Here is a 10,464-nt window from a genome sequence, read left to right as displayed (position 1 = left end):
AAAGAAGAATTGAGCTAGTATTTTTAGGTCCAAAATTAGGGTATAACAGCTGCCCTATCTAAGTTTCTTTGTCCGGAGAGTCAAGAGACGGAGTCTTTGATTTGACGGGACGAAGATACTTAAATATTAACATTTGCACTGTTTTTGGACGTAAAAATACGCTCTCAGATTTTCAAAAACATGAATGTCATGCAACATTTTGATTATGAATGCAAGACAAACAAATGGGTCTACAGAGCACGTCATATCACCGGGGATTTAGGTAAACATTGACAAAGTAGACAAACCAGGGGACAAAAGATAGGTACAAGCTGTTCTTTGGATCGAACCCGCCACTTGACCGAGAGATACAAACAAGAGATGGGTACAAGCTGTTCTTTGGATCGAACTTGCCACTTGACCAAGAAATACAAACAAGAGATGGGTACAAGCTGTTCTTTGGATCGAACTTGCCACTTGACCAAGAAATACAAACAAGAGAAGGGTACAAGCTGTTCTTTGGATCGAACTTGCCACTTGATTGAAAACATAGCCATATAGGCAGATACAAGCTGTTCTTTGGATCGAACTTGCCACTTGATCGGAGATATAGACAAAGGGTAGATACAAGCTGTTCTTTGGATCGAACTTGCCGCTTGATCAATACCACGACATGTAAGTAGGTGCAAACTGTTCTTTGGATCGAACTTGCCGTTTGACCGATAACAAAACATAAGCAAGGGTACAAACTGTTCTTTGGATCGAACTTGTCGTTTGACCGGAAATATAGGCATATAAACAGGTACAAGCTGTTCTTTGGATCGAACTTGCCGCTTGACCAATAACAAGATACAAATTGGAAGTTGGATTTGGAAAGATACAAATTGAGAGTAAGTTGATATTGATTTGATTTAAAAATAGACATGACCATTTTGTTGGCCCAAAAGCAAATTGAGAATGGATTAACATTGACAAAGACATTGAATTGAAAGTTTGAGATTGGAAGAGAGATTGAAAATTGAAATTAATCAGAGACATAGACATAGACATTGAATTGAGAGTTGAAATTGAATTGAATTGGAGATTGGAATTGAATTGAGTTGGAAATTGAAATTGAATTAAATTGACATTGAGATTGGATTGAAAGTTGAGATTGAATTGAATTTGACACTTGAAATTGAGTTGATCTTGACAGTTGAAATTGAATTGGATTGAAATTGGGGATTGGATTGAATTTGACAGTGAAGGTTGGAAATGCAACATGTATGTATGGTATAGCAAGATTATTAAATGTATGAGCACATAAAATGCATGGTTATGCATGTATGAATGCTTGAAATGCATGATTGGTTTGTAATTTGACAAGAAAGTTTCACAGAGATAGACAAAACATTGGAAGGTTGGGCACGTAGTGGCTCGTGCTGTAACATATTCACATAGAAATCCTCTTTGGAGAGACCGTCGTTGAAAGACGTATCAAATCCGTGGCTGAGGGCAGTAAAACTTGTAGAGGAGGGACCCTTGGAAGATTCTTTGATACAAGTCGCCGTTGTTAGGCGTGTCGGTGCTGGGTAAACATTGGATGTTCGTATCTGTGATCAACGCTTTTATTTTATTTTTATTCTTTCATTTTTTCATTTTTCAATCCCATTTTTGCCTGAACCGCCCTTTCGGGTTTTCGATTCACCGGGGAATAAAATTCTTCTCATTGCCCCATTTTTGCCTGAATTGCCTTCATAGGTTGTCAATCAGCGGGGTGCTCATTTTTGCCTAAGCTGCCCTTTCGGGTTTTCAACTTAGCGAGCTTTTTATTTGCATTTTTTTCAAATTTCATTCTGTTTTTTATTCTTGCCATTGACCACAGATCATCCTGGGGAGTAACCTGCTTGTAACATGTATTGAAATGGACATTGACACTCATTTATTCATGCACGTTTCATTGAAATGCATCCTATTGTTCAGGTTTGCTTTCAAAATAGACGGGAAAAGATTTTTCAATTTTCAAAAATGTTTGTTTCATATATTGACATTATCAAATTAGAAAGAAAATATTTTGTATATAGTATTGAAAGTAGAAAGGAAAATAGAGTTTCAAACAATAGCACAGGCTCAAATTGATGTAGAAGAGTGAAAGTCAGCCAAAGGCATAACCCCACGGATTTACAAAGCTTGGAAAATGGTAATTTTATTGGTTGGTGATACATTGAACACGATGACCGCTATATTTCATAGAAATTTTGAATTCACAAGTACAGAAGCTTCTGATGAAGATGATCATTGACAGTTGCAGATGCCCCAAGGGGTGATGGTGGTTTGCCAGATATAGTTACTTGTCTTTTATTGTCAACCTCATTTTTGCATGAACCGCCCTTTCGGGTTTTCGGCTCATCGAGGCACTCATTCTTGCCTGAGTTGCGTACAATCTCAGCAAGCTTTTTCATATTCGTTTTTTTTTTGTCCCTAACTTTTGCCTGGATCGCCCTTTCGGGTTTTCGATCCACCGGGAAGCGCATTTTTGCCTAGGCCGCCCTTTCGGGTTTTCGACCTACCACGCTGTTCTTTTCTTTTTAGACAAAGTATTTCTTGACTATATCGGTATTAACAGGATTTGGGAGTTCAACACCATACATGTGTGTAAGAATCAAAGCACCACCAGAGAAAACCTTTTTGACAACATAAGGACCTTCATAGTTAGGTGTCCACTTGCCCCTTGGGTCGGGTTGCTGACTTATCCTCCTTTTCAATACAAGTTCGCCTTCCTTGAATTCTCGAGGTCGGACTCTCTTGTCAAAAGCATTCTTCATCCGCACTTGGTACAACTGTCCATGAGCCATAGCATCCATACGTTTCTCTTCAATCAGATTCAATTGATCGTACCGACTTTGACACCATTCAGCCTCAGTCAATTTTGCTTCCATGATCACTCGAAGAGATGGAATCTCCACTTCCAGAGGGAGAACTGCTTCCATGCCATATACCAAAGAAAAAGGAGTTGCCCCGGTTGAACTGCGCACTTTAGTACGGTAGCCATGCAAGGCAAACGGTAGCATCTCATGCCAGTCTTTGTAAGTTGTGACCATCTTCTGAACAATCTTCTTGATGTTTTTGTTAGCGGCCTCAACTGCACCATTCATCTGAGGTCTGTAAGGAGAAGAGTTATGATGTTCAATCTTGAATTCCTCACATAAAGCTTGCATCATGCTATTATTCAAATTGGAACCATTGTCAGTGATGATCTTGTTGGGAACACCATACCGACAGATGATGTTATTCTTGATAAACTTGACAACCACTTGCTTGGTCACGTTTGTATAGGAAGCAGCTTCAACCCACTTAGTGAAGTAGTCAATTGCCACTAGAATGAAACGATGTCCGTTGGAAGCCTTTGGTTCAATTCTTCCGATCATATCAATGCCCCACATAGAGAAAGGCCATGGGGAAGTCATAACATTGAGAGCATGTGGAGGCACATGAATCTTGTCAGCATAGATTTGACACTTGTGGCATCTCTTAGCATGTTTGTGGCAGTCACGCTCCATAGTTATCCAGTAATAGCCGGCTCTTAACAGTTTTCTTGACATAGTGTGGCCCGAAGCATGGGTCCCAAAAGTACTGTCATGTACATCATGCATCAACTTCTCAGCTTCTTGTTTATCAACACATCTCAACAAGACCATGTCATAGTTCCTCTTGTATAGGATTTCTCCGTCCAGAAGGAATCTACTAGCCCATCTTCTCAAGGTCTTTTTATCCCTGTTGGAAGCACCAGGTGGATATTCACGATTCTGCAAGAATTGTTTGATGTTGTAATACCAAGGTTTTCCATCATTCACATCTTCATCAGCCCGATCTGGTACATTTTCAATAGTAAACACATGAGTGGGTCTATCAAGACGCTGCACCTTGATTACGGGCACGTCATTCCAATGGTTCACACGAAACATGGAAGACAAAGTAGCAAGAGCGTCAGCCATCTGGTTTTCATCCCGAGGGATGTGGTGCAGCTCAACCTTGGTAAAGTATGTCAACAGACATCTTGCATAGTCACGGTAAGGGATCAGCTTCTCATGATGAGTCTCCCATTCACCCTTTATCTGATTAATAACAAGTGCAGAATCTCCATAGATGTCAAGGTGCTTAATTCTCAGATCAATGGCTTCTTCAATGCCTAAGATGCATGCTTCATATTCAGCTATGTTGTTCGTGCATTCAAAAGTTATTCGAGCAGTGAAAGGGATGTGGTGCCCCTGCGGAGTTACAATAATGGCCCTAATTCCTTTACCATAAGCATTAACAGCACCATCAAACACTAGTCCCCATTTGCTATTGGGATCTGGTTCTTCATTGATCAGTGGTTCTTCACAGTCTTTCGCTTTCAAATACATAATCTCTTCATCAGGGAAATCAAACTTAATTGGCTGGTAATCATCAAGCGGTTGACAAGCAAGATGCTCAGCAAGGATGCTTCCCTTGATTGCTTTCTGAGCTTTGTACACAATATCATATTCAGACAACAACATTTGCCAACGTGCAATCTTTCCAGTAACAGCAGGCTTTCAAAGATGTATTTGATTGGATCCATTCGGGATATCAACCAAGTTGTATGATTCACCATATAATGACGCAGGCGTTTGGCAGCCCAAGCTAAAGCACAACAAGTCTTCTCAAGCATTGTATATCGAGTCTCACAGTCGGTGAACTTCTTGCTCAGGTAGTAGATAGCATGTTCTTTCTTTCCAGTCTTGTCTTGTTGACCGAGAACACAACCCACAGAATCATCTAACACTGACAGATACATAATCAAAGGTCTTCCTTCCACTGGCGGGAGAAGGATAGGTGGTTCCAACAGGTATTCTTTAATGCTATCAAAAGCTTCCTGGCATTCATCGTTCCATACAACAGGCTGATTCTTTCTGAGCAATTTGAAAATTGGACCACAGGTAGTAGTCATGTGAGATATGAATCTTGAAATATAATTCAGGCGTCCGAGGAAGCCTCTGACTTGCTTTTCAGTTTGAGGGGCCGGCATCTCTCTAATGGCTCAGACTTTGTCGGGATCAACTTCAATGCCTCTTTGGCTGACAATGAAACCTAGCAACTTTCCAGATCTTACACCAAATGTACACTTATTAGGATTCAACCGCAGCTTGTACTTTCTCAATCTTTCAAACATCTTTTTCAAATACATGACATGCTGCTCTTCATCACTTGACTTTACAATCATGTCATCAACATATACTTCAATCTCTTTGTGAATCATATCATGAAACAGAGTGGTCATACCTCTTTGATAGGTAGCACCAGCATTTATCAAGCCAAACGGCATCACTTTATAACAGAACGTTCCCCACAGAGTGATGAAGGACGTCTTTTCTCTATCTTCAGGTGACATTCGTATCTGGTTATAGCCGGAGAAACCATCCATAAAAGAGAACACTTTGGATTGAGCAGTACTGTCAACAAGCACATCAATATGAGGTAATGGGAAGTTATCTTTTGGACTGGCTTTATTCAAATCTCTGTAATCAACACACATTCGAACTTTCCCATCTTTATTTGGTACTGGTACAATGTTGGCAATCCATTCAGGATATTCAGCTGTCATGAGGAAACCCGCATCAATTTGCTTTTGCACTTCAGCCTTGATCTTAAGAGCCATGTCTGGACGAGACCTTCTCAATTTCTGTTTGACAGGAGGACATTCAGGTCTTGTCGGTATCCGATGTTCCACAATCTTGGGATCTAGACCCGGCATATCTTCATAGGACCATGCAAAGACATCTGGATAATCATGGAGAAGCTGAGTAATCTTCTTTTTCACCTCTGGCTCAAGTGCCGCACCAATCTTGATCTCTCGCTTGTTTTCTTCAGTACCCAGGTTGACAAGCTCAATCTCTTCCTGGTGAGGCTGAATGGCTCTTCTTTCTTGTTCAAGCAGTCGAGTGATCTCATACGGTATCTCTTCATTATCCTCCTCATCTTCAGCTTCATATACAGGGAATTCAAAATTTGGAGGAACCATAGGGTCACTGTGTTCAACGGGTTTATTATGGTTCAATCTGCATAATATGATTGGAATGATTTTAGAAAATGTTTTTCATGCAGATTTTTGAAATTAATAAGAAAATACAGATGTTTTGGTTTTTTCTGGCATTACCATTATTTCCAAGAAAAAGGCACTAAAAAGTATAAAAACAAAGAGTCGTGAGAAAGACGACAACTTTTATTGATAACGGCAATGCCGAAACAAACATGCCCTTACAATGATATCACTTTCGCCTTGGGCAGAGCGAAAGGATTGTTATTTTGAAAACAAAGAAAACATGAGCAACAAGACACATTACATGGAAGCATGCATGACTAAAGGAACATCAATGGCCTCCCAATTTCTCACAGTGCCTCCTGGTACAACAAATGTAGGCACATAACTACTTTCAGCAGCATCTTCAGCAATAGCATTGATAAACCCAGCACTGTAGAAAGTTCCTGTTGAAACGCCTGAGGTCGGGGAGAATCCAAGGCCCTCTTTACGCTTGTTTTCCAAGATCTGGATCACTTTGCCCCAGCCGGCAGCTTGCCCTTCCTGAACAGCTTTCTGGGCATCTTTCAATGAGGCCATACTAGCACTAGCTCTCCGGGGTTCTGCACCTTCAACAGTCAAGCCTTGAAATGACGTCCCTTCAGCGGACCCTGCTTCAACACAAGAGAAAGATGACACTTGGCTAACCAGATATGCTTCTTCACCATGTACAGTGACAATCTTACCATTCCTCATGAACTTGAGCTTTTGATGCAAAGTAGAAGTGACTGCCCCAGCATCGTGAATCCACGGTCTTCCGAGGAGACAACTGTAAGAAGCATTGATGTCCATGACCTGGAAAGTAATCTGAAATGTCTCAGGACCAATGGTAATTGGCAAGTCTACTTCCCCAAGAACATCTTTGCGAGATCTGTCGAAAGCCTTAACCAGATAGCTACTTCCCCTGAGAGAAATTCCATGATGATTCAACTGTCTCAATGTAGACTCGGGCGTTACGTTTAAGGATGATCCAGTGTCCACCAATACATTGGATATCATGTCAGACTTGTAGTGTACCGAGATATGCAAAGCTAAATTGTGGTATTTCCCTGCTTCGGGGAGTTCATCATCACCAAACCCCAAGTTATTGCAAGCAGTAATGTTACCCACTATTCCATTGAACTGATCCACGGAGACTTCATGATCAACATACGCTTGTTCTAGCACTTTCATTAACGCTTTCCTATGAGCTTCTGAGCTCAAGAGCAGAGACAAGATGGATATCTTTGACGGAGTTTGCAGCAACTGGTCCACGATCTTATAATCGCTCTTTTTGATAAGCCTCAGAATCTCGTCCAGATTAGACTCTTCAATGGGCTGGCCCGAGGGGCTGGCATTCTCTTCCTCAAGGTTAGCCATGTTTCTTCTCTTGTACAATCTTGTCTGATGAACTCTATCTGGTTGGTGAATCTTGCGAGCACGAACCACTTTTCGGACTGCGGCAGAGAAACCAGGAGACAATGGGCACGGGAAGCCATTTGTGACCGATGAATGATGCATATGATGCATGATATGCAAATGCAAAAAGACTCTTTTTGTCAGAAGACTTGTCAAAGTGGTTGTGAATATCACGGAGAAACACGGTTTTATTTGAAGATCTTGAGCAAAACTAGAAGTTTAGTTGAGGTGGTATCACTTGGTGTTCACATCCGTGATGTTCAAAAGATGACTTGTCTAAGTCCTCCGATAAATGCATGGAAAAAGTTTATGCATGTATGCATGTATGCATGATCATATTCAAGTACGGAGAAAACATGGTGGGTTGAGGTTCAAAGTCAAGGAGTCATGGGTGGACACGGTGTCCGGTGAAACTAAGGTTTTAGGAAATAGTAACCGGGTTCTAAAAAAGGTTCCCAAGTCGCAACCTCTCCGACGTATATCATGGTGCCACGAGACAAACACTCGCTCCATGATTATCCGTAAGAAGGTCTAACTTGAGTGTAGTATCGCGTGACGACTAAAACTCGAGACAACACTCGGTTTAGCCTCCGCACTACGTCCTAGAAAATGGCCATGGATGGGTTTGGTTATCTACGGTTCATAGCGTCATAGAACAATTAGAAGCAAAGTGCCTTAACGCGACAACACGCGCCGACAACATCACCCCCAAAATGCCTCAGCTATGTGGGATTGATCGCATAATCCAATACACGAGGCAACCCTCAGAATGAATTGTCGATTATATCCCTCCTAAATCCTAAGTTCACTCAGCCCGGGTGTAGGACTTCTGATATTCTCACCCCACACGTTTGCAAGAAATTAAACATTTATTCACATAGGAAAGCAAGTAAAAGAAGCAAGTAAAAATGAAGCGCAAGCGTGGAAATAAAGACTAGGTGTAACTCTCAAATCTCCCCAGTGAAGTCGCCAGCTATTTTATCTTGGTTTTCAGGTGTCAAACATTGATTACGTTTGAACCTTTTTAACCGGTGATATCTCATTTTTTCTTGGGAAGGGAAAAAATAAGCAAAACCCTTGAGAATCGAGGTCCGGGAGTTGTTTTCGCTACGGGAAGGTGTTAGGCACCCATAACGACTATAGTATCCTATAGGAACCGTCTTTACTTTCTACGCGCGCGCTTTATTTTTAAATGCTATTTGGAAAATGATATTTACACCTAAGAGTTTTCTAAGTGAAGAATTGGAGGGAGAAGAATGTTTGATTTTTTATTTTATTTGAATTGAAGGAATTTTGCTCCTTGCCTACGTACCCGTTTAAGGGATCAAATCCACCGTAGTTCTCTTCCAAAAAATGTTTTTGTTTTTGTTGGTTGATTTTAAGTTTGAAAATGGAATTTTGAAGAATGAGAGGGAGAGGCCTCAAGGGCATAAGATTGTGAAATTGTGAGGTTTGATTAGTGATTTTGGAAAAAAGTCAAGTATGATTAATTTTCATTGAAATTTGATTAAGAAAATAAAGAGAAAATGCAAAGGAGTTTTGACTCCTATATTTTTTGGAAAAGGTTTTCAAGTGATGTTGTTCAAGTTTTTTGGAAAATTGATTTTTTCTAAGTGTAAATCCTAAACATTCATCTAAACATGCAATCCTAAACATACATCTAAACATGCATATCCTAAGCATATATCTAAAGTAACCATGTGAGGTGTGTGCTAGTGTCGGTGCTTGTGTCGGTGTACATCATTAGAGTCCATTGTCCTTTACATCATTGGCCTATATACATGCTATGGTCTTGCAAGAAATTAAAATTGCATGAAGTAAAATACAAAATTCCTAGGCTTCACATTCTAAGTCTTGGTAAAATTTAAAGTGCAAGAAATAAAGTGAAGAAGGAGATGAAGTATGGAATGCTCATGAGATGTACGAAACATGAAGTAAAGTGGTTAGTAATAATAGGCATAGAATAGTAGAAAAAATTGGCAAAGAAATAAGGCATAATAACATTGTAAAATGGCAAGAAAAAGTGGCAAAAATGCACTTAATAGAATACCAAAACTCCAAAGCAAGCAAGAGACCCATAACTCTCACATTTTGACATTTTTCAAAGGGTTTTATGTTCAGCCCCATATGTGAGAGTTATGAGAAACACAAGTCAAGGACTATGACATTTTATTAAGCCTATTTTGCACTAATTCACATGTTAAAGAATCAAGTAACTTGCCATATAAGGAGTCAATTATCACATATCACAAACCAGCACCAAAACACCAAATCAATCACCAAACAATACTCCAAAATTATTCAACAAACCACAATTATTATGAACCAAACAATTGGAATTAAAACATGCAAAAAAAACTTCACAAAATTGGACAAAACAACACAAAATTCAAACAATTTCTCCATGTATTTTCTCTAACAATTTTCAGCATACAAAATTAACAAGAAACAAACCTAAATCGTTCAACAAAAATTGCAACAAGAATTCACCCAATTTTACAAATTTTTATCAAGATTTTCAACAAAAAGTAAAAGAAAAAGCATTAAACCAAGGCAAAATAATTTTCTAGTATTTCTTGATCAATCTTGACATGCAATATATCAAAATTGATCAAAACATACTAGAAAAATTATAGGAATTTTCTTGGAATTTTTCAAAGAGATCTTAGGCATGCAAAGGTGTATTCAGCTAGAAATAGTGTAGTAAACAGCAAGAAAATAAGGAGAAAGTAGTAACAAAAGTCCAGGCCCAAGGTGAAATGGATCCTGGATCATCCAAACGCGTTAGGAGCGTTGGATTGATCCAGCTAGATCTAACGGTTGAGGAACAAGAAGAAAAAACCAAGGTAACCGGTCCGGTTCAAGCGAACCGAACCGGTTCGCCTACACCTATAAAAGCCATTTTCGGTTCAATTCTCTCATAATTCCTTCTTCTTCCTCTCTCTACAACTTCTAGTGAGAGAAGGTCTGCAAGTGCAGCCTTCTTCTCCGGTCAAGCTTCACCGGAC

This window comes from Medicago sativa, chromosome 7 (assembly GCF_051527215.1).
Source record: "Medicago sativa cultivar Bolivia chromosome 7, Bolivia_mono, whole genome shotgun sequence".
Taxonomy (NCBI): domain Eukaryota; kingdom Viridiplantae; phylum Streptophyta; class Magnoliopsida; order Fabales; family Fabaceae; genus Medicago; species Medicago sativa.
The sequence above is the reverse complement of the archived record's forward strand: the minus strand, read 5'-3'. Positions refer to the sequence as shown.